This window comes from Corvus kubaryi, unplaced genomic scaffold, assembly GCF_017639235.1.
Source record: "Corvus kubaryi isolate FWS band 111438036 unplaced genomic scaffold, C.kubaryi_AGA036_p1.0 37292, whole genome shotgun sequence".
In the NCBI taxonomy this organism is placed as follows: domain Eukaryota; kingdom Metazoa; phylum Chordata; class Aves; order Passeriformes; family Corvidae; genus Corvus; species Corvus kubaryi.
The window spans coordinates 1,863,393-1,880,855 of NW_024581091.1; the positions used below are offsets into that span (position 1 = coordinate 1,863,393).

The 17,463-nt window shown below is 44.6% G+C and overlaps 2 long non-coding RNA genes across 2 annotated transcripts in view; one reads left to right on the plus strand and one right to left on the minus strand.

The window, feature by feature from the left end:
* Positions 1–6: 6 nt before the first annotated feature.
* LOC121664018 overlaps positions 7–17,463 on the minus strand; it is a 45,885-nt gene continuing 28,428 nt past the window's right edge. The window contains exons 5-9 of the long non-coding RNA XR_006015841.1: positions 7,556–7,650; positions 3,270–3,395; positions 2,954–3,079; positions 208–328; positions 7–99 (exon numbers count right to left, since the gene is read on the minus strand). This is a non-coding gene — a long non-coding RNA (uncharacterized LOC121664018). The remainder of the gene's footprint in view (positions 100–207; positions 329–2,953; positions 3,080–3,269; positions 3,396–7,555; positions 7,651–17,463) is intronic.
* LOC121664019 lies at positions 10,182–11,829 on the plus strand. The gene is made up of 2 exons (XR_006015843.1): positions 10,182–10,599; positions 10,684–11,829. It is a non-coding gene; the product is annotated as an uncharacterized LOC121664019 (long non-coding RNA).

A 17,463-nucleotide genomic window follows, 5' to 3' on the forward strand; every position in this document is an offset into this window, starting at 1 on the left:
GAATAACGGGGGAGGGAACGGTGGCTGTCGGTTCTCCTTATGCTGCCGCTAAACACAATCACTGCAGGGCCTGGGCTGGCCTGCCTTCCTAGGAGAACTCTGGGGGGAGAGACAGAATGTTTAAAGTAATGCAACATTGGCATTGCAGTTATTATTTCTATTTCTGATACATTTGTTGGGGTAATTACCCTGAATAGTATTTTTTACCTCAGGCAGTAAGTTAGGGGTATCAGCTTTGTCCTGAGCGGGTATCAGCACGTTCCCAGAAGGAATGTTAGCTTCTGTCCAACACGCCACGGAGGCCAGCAGGAGTGGTGCTGGTGCACAACTGAAATGAAGCACACTTTTACTCAGACTGCTTTGTGACTTTTTGTTGAGATGTTTCTGCACACCTTCTTGTGACATGTTGAATTTAGAGATGAGCTGATAAAGGCAGGAGCACTGTTCTGTCATCACTGTCTGACTTTTTTAAGATTTCAAACTCCTTAGTATTAAGTCCTAAAATTTTTACCATTACTTATGACATTGATGACACCACATCAATTTCTTTAAGGGTTCCTTTAATACAAGTGAAAACTGAAATAATTGCTCCAGAGCACAGTTTGCCCCAGCTGAGTGCTTCTGAATTCAGAATTACTACGCCCCATAGAATGGAGTAAGTCTCTTCACCTTTGCTGAGAAAAGACTGGATGCTTGGCCTTAAATCCCACAGCCAAGGTTTTTTTTCTTCATTCTCAAAGACAGCCTGGATTGTAGCACAGTTCTAACACAGTGGTGTCAACATAGAGCATTACAGACCAGATGCTGGCCAAACCTCTGGCTAGGCAACAGGATTTGTGCTGGGCACCACCACAGCTCATGAACACAGTGCTCAAAACACACTATTCTGACCAAAAGATGCCTCAGTACAAAATTTTCACTGGGTGAAACCCTTCCCTTCAGAAGTACTCAAGTGCTATCACTGTCATGGTCACAGCTCACTCACTACCTGAGTTCTCTCAAGTGGTGCTAACCTGAGGCATCAAGAAACAGCAAGATCAGGTAGCTGCCATGGTTGTGTCCTACACCTCATTCCTTTTCATGTTCCCAGTAAGTGTTAACTGCTCAGGATGGTGCTGGTTTCTAGCCTTGGCTCACTGACTAGTGCGATCAAGACAGAGTGATGTAGTCCTCATGTATGCACAGATGCTGCACACCCTCTTCAGACACTGATGAAGTATCCTCTGGGATCTTCCAAGTCCCCTTCTTCCTTCAAGAGTTTGTCATCACTGCATTTATTCCAAGTGCTCTTCCCTCACATCAGGATTTATTTGGAAATTCTGCAAACATATGTACCTATGTACATAAGCAGCTTTTATGTTAGCTACATATATCCTCCGATGAAACTCCCCGTCATGAATCACATTTTCTTAAGGAAGTTGTCTCGGCTAAGATAAGGAAGCTAAATTCAGGCGGCAGATAAATACCTGGGGCAGACCCTTCCACAGGTACTTGTTTTCATTCCTGTAGTCCAAATGACAATCTTTTCAGCGTAATCTAAAACATCCCTGGACCTGACTTCCTTAGAAAAGAAATTGCAGTTGGTATCTTAATGAACTTAGGAAACAAAGCTTCATTTAAACTTAAAAGCATCAGCTACAATTAAAGCAGCGCTTCATTTTCCTAGAACCTGTTTAAACCACTGCCAGTCAAACCATAACAGGGGCCACCGACCTTGTGTTTCTAACAGGCAATTAACTCTAGCAAGCTTACTAGAATTTAGTCCTTTAGTAAATTAGGGGGAAAAAAAAAAGAAAACCTCCAATAGTGATTCTGTGTGGATACAATATTGCTGCTAGCAAGAATTTTCTTGCTTCTTTCTAAGCCCGTGGGATACTTTTCTCTCTCACGCAGAGACTAGCAGAAGTTCTATAAACTATGAACGCTTGTGACCTTGTAGAACTATGTTTATGGTACAGTAGAAAAATATTTTGACAATGGATGTTGAGGATTTTAGCCAATCCACCCAGGGGGTGGCTGATGCTTTGTCCAATTAGACTATGAAGAAAAAAGTCTATAAAAGAGTTTGTAAGATAATTAAATAAATCAATCTTGCTGCACAATTCCTGCCTGTTGGATCTTCTCTCCTCTCCTACGGCTGCGGGATACAGTAATAAGTCTGAGTAGGTTCACTCTAGAGCACCATTTTCATTATTATGAATTCCACTAAAATAATTACAATCATCTTCTACCCAACCCTCATCCCCCAAACCCAAGAATTTTATCGCTTTTTTTAAAGCAGGTATCTCTACCTCCATACATCAGCTTTTAGGTCAAAAATCCAAAAAGCGAGGGATCCCAGGTTAACAACAGCAGAAACTGATGTTTAGAACAACAGCTGTTTTTCCAGTACCTGACAGAAATGCCTCGCCAAGCTTTACTGTCTTGTGTTTGGACTTGTTCCCCCTCTTGGGCAGTCTCACACTTTTGAGCTCCACATAGGCCCTGTGCTGACAAGCTCTAAGGAGGTACCCGAAGGCAAGCTCTAAATATACTCAAGACTTACATTACTCCAGTTTACTGTCATTTACCTTGAAGAGCTCTTGAATGTTTCAGTAAGCATAGAATTGCAACACTAACTGCTTTCTTATTAAGCATCAGAATAAACAGCTGCTTATTTTAATGGGTTTCTTCAGGCAGTTGCTAACAGTTATTTTGCCACATGCTGTGGTCTGTGCTTAAACATTATCAGAGGCTGGTTCAGCTAAATACAGTCAGTGGCTGCCTGCAAGGTAAAAGCATCTTTGAAAGCACATCTTTGAATGTCCTACAGCAGCTGTATAGCATTAAAGAAATGTGACATAACTTTGGAGTGGTGGAAACGGTAAAACTTCCTCCAATCCCAATTTTCTAGCTGTGTTTTGCCAGCAAACTGCCTAGATCTTGGATTCTCCTCCAATAAATCTACTCATACCTGAGTATGACGTTTTGCTTCTGCTTGCTTATGTGTTTGCTTCCTGCTAGGAAGTACCAGTCAGATTTCAACAGTTCCAGAGATGCAGTTGGACATTTAAAGACAGTTTCCAGATTGTCCCAATACCTATCATCAGAGCAAAAAGAGATGGAAAACCTTACAAAAAGATATTTTGAAACTGCAGGTAGAAGTCACAACAAACTGGCAAGCAAATGGCAATGCATTGCTCTACCCAGCATAAATCAAAGACCATGGAGATGAAGTAAAACTGCCCACAATTCTGTCCTTGCTCACAGAGCAGCTCCCCAGGACTCACCTGATGATGAGGGTGGGTTTTTGTTTCTTTCATGTGGACCAAGTTGCAAGACCTGTCCTCTCACGGCTGAAGATTCTGCAAGGTCACTTCCACTTCAACTCGGGTGTTGATGCTCACAGAAATTCTCTAGAAATAACAATAGTTTTTCAGAGCTTCTTTGTTGCTGGTTTTCATAGCAAGCTCAAGTGTCTGTTTCTGATTCTGTCGCCTCACTGTTATTTAAGTTGCTACTACTCCAATCATTTTCTCTAGCAGTTAATGATGTAGGCTGTAAAGCAGCCCTTTCCAATGTGTTCCAGAAACTCCCTAAATCTACCAGGCTACCACAAAACGGAAATACCTGTTACTATGGTGGGAGGACATACGAGTCATGGGGTTTTTTGTTTTTTTGTTTTTTGTGGGGGTTTTTTTGTGGGTTTTTTTGTTGGTTTAGTTTAGTTTGGTTTGTTTGTTTGTGTTTTTGTTGTTGGTGGTGGTGGTTTTGTGTTTTGTGTGTTTGTTTTGTTTTTCATTTTTCTTTTTTTTCTTAACCTGTTACAGCTGCAATAAGAAGTCATGAAGTCTTCCACACCTTCACACTTTATCCCCCCACACACCCCTTGGCATGATTTTATATCTCTGGACTTTGGAGACAGTCATCTCCTATTTGCTGCTGATCTTATGACCTTCTACAAAATACCAGACCAGGTGCAGAGCAGAAAAAATACTTGCTTTCTCATCTCCCAGTTGCCAAATCTGGTCAGGGTTTCATGAAGGCACTCAGCACATCTACATAAACCCATACCCTGTGTGCAACCTTGCCACCCAGACACTGGAATACTGCTAAGAGAAAACCGAGTCCTTGATGCCTGCCTGAATTTCCCTGCCTGAGCTTTAGCGCACTACCAGCAAAGGCTCTTGGCAGGTGGCTGCATCCAGGGAGAGAAAGAGGCAGCTTTGCAGACTGGCACCAGGTGGTGTCACCTCACTAATAGAAACATGCTGGAAATGGAACATGAGGCACTGCACCAAACTGGGAGAAACAGCTGTCTGCCAAGCTCCACAATACTCCTAGATCCAGGCTCCAGGTTCTCTCCTAGGAGAGCTGCTGCCACGAACATGTGCCCACCCTTGATCATAGGAAGCCAGTTACAGACCTCATGCCTGTCTCACCAGATAAGGAAAGGGACCAGCACTGCTGTGACTCCTAAATCAACATCAAACCTAAAGCACTTACTTAGAAACAAGGACAGAAGAAGCTTATCTAGCCATTTTCTCAATGAAAGACTGCTTTAGGGAACTTCAATCCTCTCTCCAGCTCCACCTAAGCAGCACCAGTTTTTCCTGGTTCAGGTGGTTTTCCAGCAGAGCCTGGTTACTCAGCCTGGCATTGCACACAGCCTGCTGCTAGGCACACCCTGATGTGTTCCCAGAGTGCTGCTGGCAGGTCCTGTAAGCGCCTCTTGAACATAAAGAACAGCAAGGCACCAGCCGTGAGTATCACTTCAGGCATGTGGAGCCTTTACAAGGGCAGGCCTGCCTGCAGGCACACAGCTGGGAAGGCCCTCACAGCATTTCAGAACATATTCCCAGCAGGAGCCTGGAAAGACTTGCTGGGGCAGGTACCCATTTGCTGTCACAGGATGACATATTCACAGCCATACTGGATGGTGCAGGGCTTAATCCACACCCTCCTGTTTTAGCATGTGCCTTGCTCAGTGGGGTGGCCATTCAATTAAATCATGGCATCCTTCCAGATGATTTTTATTAAAAGCCGTCTCCACTAAGTTCCCTACAGACCAGCTTTGTAAAACAATTACCTTTCCTTGTACCAAGAGCTCCTGTATTTAACTCTATACAAGATTTAATAAAACAAAATAAGCCTCTTGAAAAATCAGTGACAGGCCTGGCTTCCACCTTGACAAAAATCCTTTCATACAGGGAATAGATTAAAAGTAACCACTGGCTAGAAACTGGCTGAAATTTATAGACAACAGGTGGAGAGATAGATTAACACACCGCCTGCATGCTCCTGAGGCAACTCCAACAGAGATATCCTTTCTACAACTTGAGTGCGATTTGGAATTCTCCCTACACGCATTCCCTGTTGGGGCAATAGCTTTGGCTACCAGTATTGTCAATTAACTTCAGCTTGCAAAACTCAAGACAACAACGCTCATGAAAGAACCACGAAGGGCAGATTGTGTTGAGCTGCACAGAAAACAAGAGGTCACTTACAAAAGACTCTATGGCAAGTCTCAGACTACTTAAAAAACCTTCCACTCCTGCTGCTTTATTGCCTATCCCCTTAAATGTTCACCAACAGGTTTAGCAGTGTTTTTCCAGCAACACGGGTCTATATACTTCCATATTTTCTATACCAAACTCCACTTACAACCAGTTGCAATGCAGTGTCAAGGAAGCAGTTAGCTGGATTATCAGGGCACTGGGATGCAGATCCCAGTTTCATTCCTGAATGGACTTAGTGTTACAGCATTTAACAACTGTGTAAACATCAGCAGAATGCACTCATGGAATGATCTAGAGCAAAAGCCAAGTGCTGCAGAAAGCTTACAGATGCAGAATCATGCTAGCTAGCTAGCTTCAGGGGAAAAGGAGTTTCCTTAACATTAGGTATGATACTCTCCAAGCAAATAAATTCCAAAGCTTCCCCCCTCCCTTAAGCACCTGACTGCTCACAGACTGCACGCTCTGTCACAGCAAATCACCCCAACTTGAGTCCTGCTCAGTGAATACACCAGATTTCAAGAAACTTTAGCCTGTAAAGTAAAATGAATCCCAATTCCCCCTTTCCCACACTGTAAATATGTGGCAAAAACAAGGCTTGATGCCATTATTGGGTGGGTGTCAACAATTTGTATAAGTGAGCCATTTGATAAGATGTAGAGCTTCCTGCTACTGTTCGGCATAATGTATTCCTTTCTCACAAGGTGAGGGGAATCTGGTGAATTTATCACTGAAAAACAGAGGAATTATTTTGCTTAGTAAATACTTTTGCTCCCTGTAGGCCAGCATCTGGATTGTATTATCACTGAAGCCAAACCACTTCACAAATTTGGCCTAAAAAAACCATAAGGGAGCTACCAGATGGATGAGTTTTGCAATCCTCTGCTATGGTGTGAGCTTCAGAATTTGTACAAATCAGGTTTCCTGAATGTCACAGACAACCTTTACATAGATAATATCCATCATTTTTGACAAATTTTCTTTCCATAAGTCATCTGTTGTTTACAGCTCATGCTAAGGGAAAAATAGCCTATCAACAAACAGAACAACCCACCAGCTATTGCTCTGATTCTAACAACGTTTCTGAATCGGATGACTCACGAAGCTCATACGTACAGCTTTAAATGAAATAAATCAAGGGACTAAATGAAAAAAAATTGTTGCACTAAACAAACCCTAAACTAAAAAGCTTTCAGTATGTAAACAGTAATAGGATAGCTAAGTCCTCTGGAATGATTACAGACTCATATTGGATGTACCAGTCAACAAAGTGTGATGACAATTTACAGAGCAATCAAAGCTGCACTTACAACTGCACCTCAATTTACAGTATGTTGGTAAATACAGTGGTACCTGGCACTTCGTACCCAGGGCAACCTGGTTCTCAGGTGTTTTATTGAAGCCCTTCTGTTGTAACCCATCGCTTGGCATGGGTGTCAGGTCAGAGGTCAGCATGCCTGTCCAAAGGAGCAGTGGAAGCAAGTGAGCTGGGATGTCCAGCTAACCATCTGCAGGCATGGCCATGCCCTCAGGCATAGGGAACAGCCCACACTGCTGCAAGAGAGCAGGCCCAGGGCACAGCAGGCCTCATGAAGGCAACTGCAGCACCTAAACTGTAACAGGCCACTCCACAGCAGTAAGACAACCCTGAAATACAAGCAGGACAGTGGGACACAGACTAATAAAACTAAACAAACAGCACAGCACTTATAGGAGAAGCCAGCCCATGAGCCTAAGTAGGACTGCTGGCCAATGGGCGGAGGGTGGTTAGGGCAACTAGGAGCAGCTGGTGCCCACAGTGCTCTGACAGCTTTCATGTACGTGTTCTAGTGCCAATTCATATTTTACTTATGAATAGGAATGGAAATATGAAGGCGTGAACTTGAATCAAGCCACCTGACCTGGATGAACACTTCCTGTATCCAAACAGTATGCTGCAGACCTCTGATGTGCCATTCTCCATATTGCCTGTGGAAAAGCAGCCCCAAAATACAGCCGATATTCTGCCTTAGCCCTATCATTTAGCCATGCTTCAGGAAAGTAACAATAGGGATACTAACCGCATTGCAGTCCAGAAGAATGGAGTAAGGTTCGCCTCTGTGGAGTTTGTGATGTTCTTTAACGGCTGTCAAGTTTCCACTGTGTGGAAGTAGCCCTGGTTTTTCAGTAAAAAGAGATGAAAATGACTTTTTGTATCTTTAGATCTTCATTAAGCTGCTACATTTAGCAAGAGATTTTCCCAAAGCACCTCAGAGGATTGGGAGATTCAGTTTCTCTTGGTTTAATTGAGTAGTCAAATCCCCAGCCACCTTTGAAGATTGTGTCTTTAAAGCTCCAATCATGCATAGGTGACTCAGCTTCAGAAATGGTAACACTTTCTCAACTTAGGAAAATAAATTACTCTATTCAAACCTCACTGGCAATCCCCTGGGATGGAAAAGGAAGCACAACCTTGTCTAAGTATGAAAAGAGAAAAGGTCTATGTAAAGAAAACCAAAAAGCTACAAGTGGCAGAGCACAGCAATCAGATTTCTGTCCACAAGTATAATGCATTTCCATAAAACTCAGATCTCACTCACACACCTTCTCTTCAGATTCCATCTGGAAAACAGAGCAAAACCATTTATGGAGCTTCTCTTTTATATTCTTGCTTTTGACAATCAGTGGGTGTTCTCGCTCTTTCATCAGGGAAAGGAAGGTTTGCCTAATATCCCAAATCAGAAAGTGACAATAACATCAACAGCTAAATACAACAGACAGACGGTGTTCTGTTCCAAGATTTACAGGTGCTTGAAAAGAATGTGTCCTTTCCTCTCCTTAATTCATAATGTCTTAAAAGCAGAATCAAAGTGACAGGGGTGTGACTCCCCTGTGGATGAGACAAGGCACCAGAAAGTTTTCCAGCTGAAAGACAGATGAGTGGAGGCTGGAACCATTTGACTTTTCTCCCCTCAGAAGCATCCAGCATAGCATGAATGAGTGTCCTTTTAGCTCCTGCCTTTATCTGACTACAACACGTCACGACCTCAAGCTTACCACATTCTCACTTAGTACTAGGGAACATGAACACCTCCTTGAGCATGGGAACACCTTCCAGGCGGCTCCAGGAACTGCCTACAGGGCCCCCTGAAGGTGAGTGGGGGGTCCTGTGTGCCGGGGCACCACACTGGCTGGGGGCACCTCTCTTGTGGGCTCAGCAGCTTAGTGTGTTGACAGGCAGCAGCCATAACCAACGTCACTTTTGCTGGGGAAAGTCATCTCTCTTAAACACAAGCTGGGCACACTCAGGTAGTTCTGTTCCTTAGTGAAAATTAGTGCGTACAGACTTCCTCTAGGCCTTGTTGACACGCAGGCCCTGGACAGAAGCTAAGAGCTATCTGAAGGTTAATTGCCCAACATGCCAGTGCTGTGCTCTCTGGTCTCACTGGCTCCCCAGAATCCCTCTTCTGATCTGTTCTTACATGGGGGAAGTTTTCTGTAACTCACATCATGTTCTTTAATTTCCTTTTTTCAAAAGAAAAATTCTTACTGCCAGTATTTAAGCAGTTTGATAGCGCCCTGCTCCACATGGGAGGGCTGACAACTTTACAACAAAGCATTTATTAATTGGAAGTCACAGAAAAATGGAAGAAAAATTTTGTGGGGGAGGGTTTCTGCGATGAGAAGGATTTGTTCATCACTGAAAGAAAATGTTTTGATCTTGTATTTGGGAACCTGCACTTTCTTTCATCACAAATGAGAGGGCATTATCAAAGCAGAGCATGGGCAGGATATTTCAGTGTTGGCAAAACATGGGGTTTTAGTGGTCTTCAAAGTGTTTTTTACCCTCTGCCCTAAGACAGCCGTGCACTGCCTACTCTGCTCACTTGGCTGCCTATCCTTGCACAGTGTGAATGCCCTTTCCTCACTGGCTCCCAGTCTGCTTGGTTTTGTTTGGCCTAGGTGTCTTCTGGGTGCATTTAGTGCTGTTCTGTAGCTAACTTCTGGGCAGTGGTTCTCTTCTCCAATGCCAAATCGCTGCCCCTGAGCTCTGTAAAACAGCTGGTTTTAGGGGATGTGAGTTTTCCAGCACTGACAGATATTTCAGCCTTCCTAAAGGCTCACGAGACAGCAGCAGTGTAGCACATGGGAAGAACTCTTTGCAGTGGATCCTGTTCTGCTGGTGCAGAGGCACTTGTCAAGGACAATAGCTCTTGGCTAGCATTAATATGACAGAGTTGGGCGTGCTGCCAAGGAAAGCACTCCTTTGTGGTCTATGCAATGTTTTGCTGGCCTGTCATTTTGAGATCACCACTGACAGTGAACTGAAAACTGCCATTCACCATTATTAGAAAGAAAAAGAAGACTACTCAGCAAAATGGATAACAGGCTTTGCTGAAGCCCCAGAGCAACAAAAGCAGGTTGGGTAGATCATGCATGTGTGTGTGCACATGTGTGCCTGGGCTTGTGTGAGCCTTGCAGCAGCTGCCCTCTGTGCTGAAGGAGCCCTGAACAGTAGGCAAGAAAGCTTTACCCTCTACAGAATGGAGGCTGGAGTGAGCCTCTTTACACTGGCTTCTGAGAAAATTCAGAGATGATGCTGGTTGCACAACACAAAGAGTCTTTCAGCTTCAGAGATGTTGACTACAGGGCCATCTTTGTACTTGGAAATTCTGCCTGTTTGTTGTCCCATGGATCATGGGATTATCTAAAGTGGCTTTAAGAGGCTGACTTGCTTCTGCACAAGAGGCGTCCTGGCATTTAACAAACTAAATGGGAAGTTACAACTGAGGTCCATGAGATTTCAATTATTTCTTGAGATGTCAGAATTAGGAAGAACAGTGCTCATCGATTCTCATCCTGTCGTTCATTCACAGGGAGTACCCTTGATTGCTTGGAGAAAGGCTGTGTCTGAAAGCACAGAAGGAAGGAGCTGTGTGGCTGTGACCACGCAAGGCATTAGTGACATCTGTGACTTATCTGACATTGCAACCTGATACACAAGGATTGCTCTTATCTCTAGACACTTGCCACATCTGGCTTTTTCTTATTGCTCACACTTTTCATCTCCTAGCCCTTAAAAAGGAGTCTGCTCCCTCTCTACTTACACAGGCACTAAAGTAAGGTAAGGCCGATGAACGGTACTTTATTTCTAAATGGGAATGTTCAGACAGGTTCACTGTGATCCCATTAATCCATTTTCTCTTAGAGCCTATACGTCAGAAGACTCTTTCTGAGAATCCTGGGGAAACTAATCTGCTGATGAAGTGATGTGTCACTGAGGCTTTTGAGGCTGCTGCCGAACCACATTCCCCTGTGTGGGATCCTGACGGCCAGAAACTGGGAATGATGTTGCGTGATGTAGCCGATCTGGTCACTGGACAAGCTGCTTCCAAAGTGGAAGAGCACGTACCACTGAAGGATTACGAGCGTGCCTCATCTACTTCTAGAAACCACCTGAAATGACACATGCAGCCTGCGCACACGAAATGGAAGTGTCTGTGTTCAGGCTGCTTCTCGGGAGCCTGGTTCCTCTCTCCAGCTGCTCATACAGGGGCAGCACAAGCTGTGGACCTTCTTCAGGGAAAGGGGCAACAGCCTGTGTGTGGCAGGACACGAGCTTCAGACTGCTGAATCTGCAGAAAGCTGCTTTTCTTTCACCTCTCTATAGCTGCATGGAGTTTCATAGCAAAATGTTTTTAAGACAGCATTGAAGCATTTCCTCTTCAGCCAGAACTTCCTGTTTTGCCTGCGTGGTCTGTCTCCATGCTTCTCACTGCCCCCTCCTTTCCCTTCCCTGTTTGGAATGGATCTTGCTTTTTGCACCTCTGGCGTCCATGTACTCAGTGCACGAAGGGAAATGCAACTCCCCCTCTGTCACCCAAAAAACCGCTCTCAAACACTGAATTCTCTCCATGGTTGAATATCAAGGTGGTTTCAAAGGATGAAAATAAAAATTTTCTGTGGCTTCCAGCAGATTTTAAGGTTTTGTTGTGAAGACATTTTTTCCAGATATTTGATTCAATATGGGAAATGTATCATTATTAAGAGGACTTACTGAGACAAGCAGGTGTTTGTGTCTCCTGGTGCAGCTGTACAGAGAGACTTGGAGTTCAGAAAGCATGAAACATCCTTCACATATGCTTAACTGGGTGACTTTGCTTTTAGAGCAAGTTAAAACACTGCTGGATGAGACGTAATATGCTAACCTGTGTGAACAGGAGACTGCCACTGAGGTTGTGCTAGTGACTCTGTTTAGCCATGTCCTGTCCAGAAAGCATAACAAGACCTTAGAAGGGAAGGTTGTATCACGAAGTCACAAAGAAGCTTTGCTGCTCTGATCGACTCTATGGCTCAAGAGAGGCAGCTACCAATGGGATGGAGCCTCAGTTCTCGGGAGGAATCACTTAACTTTGGCTACAGCTGCCTGTTCTTTAGCTCAAGCACCCTGCACCCAGTAACCTGTATACAATAGCACTTGGGACATCCAACAAACTGTTATGAAGGGATGAAAGATAATGATTTTGTACTGAGAGCCAAGAGCTTCAGGAATAAGAGTAGCTGGGACTACCAGTTATATAGGTGTGTTGAACTAGGGGGCTCAGTGATGTGATTAAGTTCAGATCTCTTCTAAATCATTAAAAATAATGCTATTCTCCAGAGAAGAACTCTGTTGGGGGAGTGTGGGGTATGCCCAGCCCCTGCCCTGGAAGGACGTCTGCTGAGATAAGGAGATTGCTTAACCTCCCAGCAGGACTCCCTGGAAAGGCAACCACTTTGCAGCTACGGCGAGAAGAAGACAGACACAGAATCCTTTGGGAGACCCTATGCAGATCCTTTGTAACCCATTGGCCTTTACCCTCGGACACCCACGCCCTGTATCCCTATAAAAGCCAGCCCTCTACCCCTGTGAGGGCAGAGAGAAGGTTGTATTTGGCCTCCCCTTCACCGGGTATGCACTAATAAAGCTACCTCATGCAGAACTGCTACACGGGTCTCTCATCTCTCTCTCCCTGGTCTGGCCTGGAGACTGCCCAGTAGAGCAAGAGCTGGAATCACGAGCTGAAAATCACTAAGAGCTGATAGCTTCTCTGCACAAGCACTCCAGCTAGCAGCTGAGGGAAGACACCGGGACCCGGGAAGACAATCCTCCACTGGACCATCTCTCTGGACCAGTCACAGCTTCCTGGGTCAGAGCTACTGACCCCACATCAGCTGCTTTAGGGGAGCACTGCACCAAGAGACTAGTGAGGTGACACCCCAGCCATGGGTGACTTGTACCTCAGAGCAGGGTGGCTGCTCATGCTTAGAAGAGATTACAGCACGCTGTTCCCTCCAGGCTCCAGGTAGGGCTTTGCTCTAACTTTTCTCTGGCAGAGGGACAGCCAGACTGCACTTAACACAAGGTAGAGATTTCCCTGAAGGACTTATGTAAGTGGGGAGCAAATGACTTGCACTTTAAAGTAACAATGCTTCAGGGACAAAGCTGAAGGAGCTCAGAGAGGCAATTGGAGAGTTAATTACACTTTTGATGTATCCTTATCTTATCAGGATATGCAGATATAAGGCCACTGAGAGGCTGGCCAAGTGGTAAATAGTTGGTTGTGTAAAGACTGAGTCTATGGGCCTTGGTTCCTTAATGTGAGCAAGTCCTAGAGGACTTTAATCCTAGAGCAATAAAAAATTAAAATGACATTGCAAACTCTAAACTGTAACCGCCCCAGAAAGCAGCAGACACAGGCAGAGGGGACCAAGGCTTGGGATATACACAACATGTTGCATCCTTGGGGATGTTTCAAGTCCTCCCAGCTTCTGAGGTTCAATGTCACTCTCTCCAAACTGAAGTGGCTGCTCTTTGTGAGCAAGATCCTGATCCATCTGCTTCAGTTCCTACAGAAGAGCCAGCTCTGGGGCTGCCTGCCTGCAGTATACTATGCTGGAATTCAGAAAACCACTATTTAATTTTCAGTATAGGGAGGCTTGTCTTTGGGTTTCGGGGGGCACATGCCCTTGCACCTGTTTGCTTGTTTTGGCCCTCCCAGGAAGAAGTGTTTAGTGGGGAGATAACCACTGGAAGGCTTGAAGGCTTTATTCTTTTTTTTTTTTTCATTCCGCCTGAATAATCTGTTTAGCAGCTGAAATGAGGAGGTACTGACTACCTCTGCAGCTTGGAGATGTTGCCACTTTTAATCTGAGCCTAGGGATGGGCATTGTGAGCTTTACTGCCACAGAAGGACAGCCATCTGTCAAAAGTAGAATTTTGACAAATATTGAGGGCTTGGCAGCCTGATTTGGGAGGCGCTATCAACTGCCCTCAGACTTCCTACTTGAGCAAAAGAAAGGATGACTGAGCAGAGCACATGTGAAAAGAGAACATCCTGGTTGTCTGCATTCTTTCAGATCAGCTTAATCTTCTAAGTGCCCTCCAAAGATAGCCCAAGGGACTCTTAAAACAACTGTGTTATCAACTCTTGAGCATACAGTGCTTTCTCCGGTTGCCTTGACCCTTGGCAGCTGAACTGGACTGTCAGCTATCGGTTCTCATGGGCATTGTGTTCTTGGCTAATCACTAAGCCCAACCAGTTATGGTTACATGGGGAGTTGAGAGCAGAGGGAAAGGCTTGATTCCTGTTGCTGCACAAGGTACAGAGTCCCTGCCTCACAGCCTCTAATCTCAAGACTTCTATTTCTGTCAGCTCAGGCTACCAATGAGCTTCAATAGTTTGTTTTTCCCCTTTTAAATGATAAGGGAAAAGGCCTTTCCTTCCAGTTTGCTGGAGTGGTACAGGCTGAATGAGTGGCATGGCACACAGGTGGTTAACAGTCTTGTTTTCCCATCTGCATGGGAAAATGACTGTTCCTCTAAAGCTATTGCTGTGTGCAATAGGCTGCTGTCCTTCCTGACTCTGCATCCGGCAGCAACTTCCTCCCTTCAGATAAAGTGAAGTTTATCTACAGAATTCTTAGTAACTGGAGGAACAAGCGAGAGGGGCAATCATGAGATCTGCTGGTATGAGCTAGGCTAACGGTACTGAAGCTGAGCACGCCTTCCCTCACAGGGCCCACAAGAACAATTTCCCCTTCTAAATGGGAAATCAGTATTCTTGCACACAAGGCTGGCATGCAAAGAAGCTTAAAGCAGCCCATTAAATGCAATACAGCAGAAATGTTAACACGGCACTCAGCCTTAGCTTGTGTACTGATGGTGGGATAAACAAATAAAGAACTTTGGGGCTTATATTCTGCTTATTACATTTGAATTTTGTGACATATTTTATAGTACTTAAACTGCATTACTTTAACTACATATACAAGCACAAACCATATACACATGAACTGTGCACTCACTATCCAGGCCTACTGTTTGCTCAGGAGTCAAAGTCAGGGTTCTGGACGATGGGACAAGTTTAGCTTTAAATTATGCTCTCAAGGGCTTCCCTCTGTGCGTGTCTATTTAGAGGCATTTCAGCACTAGGGAAAGAACACCGGCTTTTAATTACACAATGGAAAAAATTAAATGGAAACCAGTTTTGAAATGCTACGTAACCTAAGGAGGATAATTTGGAAAATGGATTAGAGAGTTTCTGAATCCACCTTTTTGACTGAACAGTGAAGCTAGCAAGCACCTGTTCGTACAGAGTTCGTATGGTACTGATGCCTTTAGGAGTAAGACTTTAGGCCTCACTAAGCCAGGAATTTCAGTTTGGTTCTGTATTTCTAGAACTATCGTGTTCTCTTTGCAGATCTGTAAGACATCTTATGTAATTTAGCACCAAACTGATTCTGTCACCCCTCCTCTGTGAAGATTTGAGATGACAGTCCTTGAGACAGCTGTTTCTTCTGCTAAAGAAAAAACATTGTGCTAGAGCCTCAATGTCCTTCTAAAGCAATAAGTTGTCTTGAAAAAGGTAATGTAATTTACTTGATGGAAAGAGGATGTAAATCCAGCACTTAGTGGCATTCTGGCCTTACTTTGTCTGTCTAACAGAAAATGAGCAGCTTTTTTTTTTACAATAGAGTGCTCTGATATTAATTTTCTGAGACTGGGATCAAGAGGTGTACATGACTTTTGGTGTTGCACAGTGGATGCTCAGTCCCTGCTGCATCAGGTGCTATACAAGGCAAAAACGTAATTAGGTAGTAAATAGCTCTGAGATTCCTGTGGCTGTGCTCCAACACTATCAAGTGTACGCTGTTCTGCAGTGCCTGAGAAGCTGAGAGCACTTGGTGGGGACTACGAAAGGGTCTCTCTTTGCTGCTCCTAATCATAACGCAAGTGCAGGACCCTAAGGTCTTTGGGACACCTGTCAAGTGTGAGTTCACCTTTTGAGCCATGCTTCATAAGAGATCTTACCTCTGCTGGCAGCCGAAGTAAGGACCCTGATGAGGTCAGTGTCAATTCAAAGTGGGAAGGAATTCAACAAAGTAGCTTGTACTTGTTCTTTTTGTCCCCGGGTAAGATGGATTCGTGAGTTATTGAAGAGGGAGGGGGAGGAGGTAAGACATGCAAGCAGCTCTAACCAGCTGGAACTAGATCTCTCCTAGCTGGACAGTTACAATTTGTCAAACAGAAACAATGCTCAACTGTTTGCCCTGGAGTAAACAGGACCGGAACAAAGCCTCAGCTGTATGTGTGTGTGCTTGTGAACCTCCTTGCACGCACTTTGCTGGCTGTCCACGTGCTGGTCAGTGTGTGGCTTGTATCTTTAATCAAAGATAAAAGGAGAGGGATGGGCAGGCAGTGACAGGCAAACATAACCCTTCCACACACCGGGGGACCTGCAGTTTGTCTATGCCAGGCCTATGGTCTGTCTCTGGTGAGTCTGAAAGATTTCTGTATGTAGTTCCACATGTTCATAAAATCTGAGTTGGGAAAGAAGTTCCCATGAATTAGGACAAGCTACAATTCCCTCATGGAGCTCTACAAACAAAGCAGCTGTTAAGTGAGGCTTATAAGCACAGCTAATTTGGTTACTAACATGGTCATTGGGACTGCAAGGTGAGAGCGGGTGAAATGAGCAGTTTGGTGCTCCCCACGCACCTTTACTGGCACCTCAACACTGGTCAGCTGCACTGTATCACCTGACACCCTGGAGATTCACTCTGCTGCCTGAGCAGTCTGAAGTTCCCCTTCCATTTTGTACAAGGGAACATCTCAACCATTTATCTTCAGCCAGTAAGGCACAGAGCTGGGATTGCTGATAGGCAATCCACTCCCATGCTCTTGGATCACAGTACAGCTCCTCTGTTCAGATTGTGAGAGCTGGAAACAGTCAGGTTGATGCTGTATTTTCCAATGTCCCTTTCAAATGTGGAGTCTCAGAAGAGTAACAAGATGTAACTCATTTGTCACTGCTCCTAGTGATGGAAGGAAAGAATGAGGGGAATGTGTCCCACGGCACCAGAGTGAATTGGAAACAGAACAGTGAAATTCTGGTGAAATGAAATAAATTAGTCTAATTAGCCCGTCCACTTAATTAAAATGATTTTCTTTGTGCCGGTTTGTCTGTGTTAAATGACATGGAGGGAGCTGATGTGTGTCTGTTTAAGAGCATCTGGAAATCTCTGACATTACGGAGGGAATGGGGGTAGGATGGTGAAGTATCGGACAGAGAAAAGGAATGCTGGAATTAGAAAAAGAAGTACTGGAGTGATGGAGATTGGACGCTCAGTTTAATTTACTTGCAGACAGTGAAGGATTTCTCATCCAGGTAAGGACAGGATGATGCCTCAGTCTGGATACAGGACTGAGAACAACAGGTAAAGGAATTGCCCTCCTCACAGGCACAGAGACAGGCTGTGTCATTAAGTCCCTGAAAACAGCACATTAAAATCCCTGCTCATTTTCTGTCTGCTTTCCAAGGTCCTTGAGGAAGCTGAAGTACTATGTTCTCTAGTTACGCCTGGCCACACGGTTGTCTGGGCTGAGGTCCCTGTCACAACAGCAGTCTCCTCCTCGGCTGCCACCTTTCTGTTTGTTCTGACCACA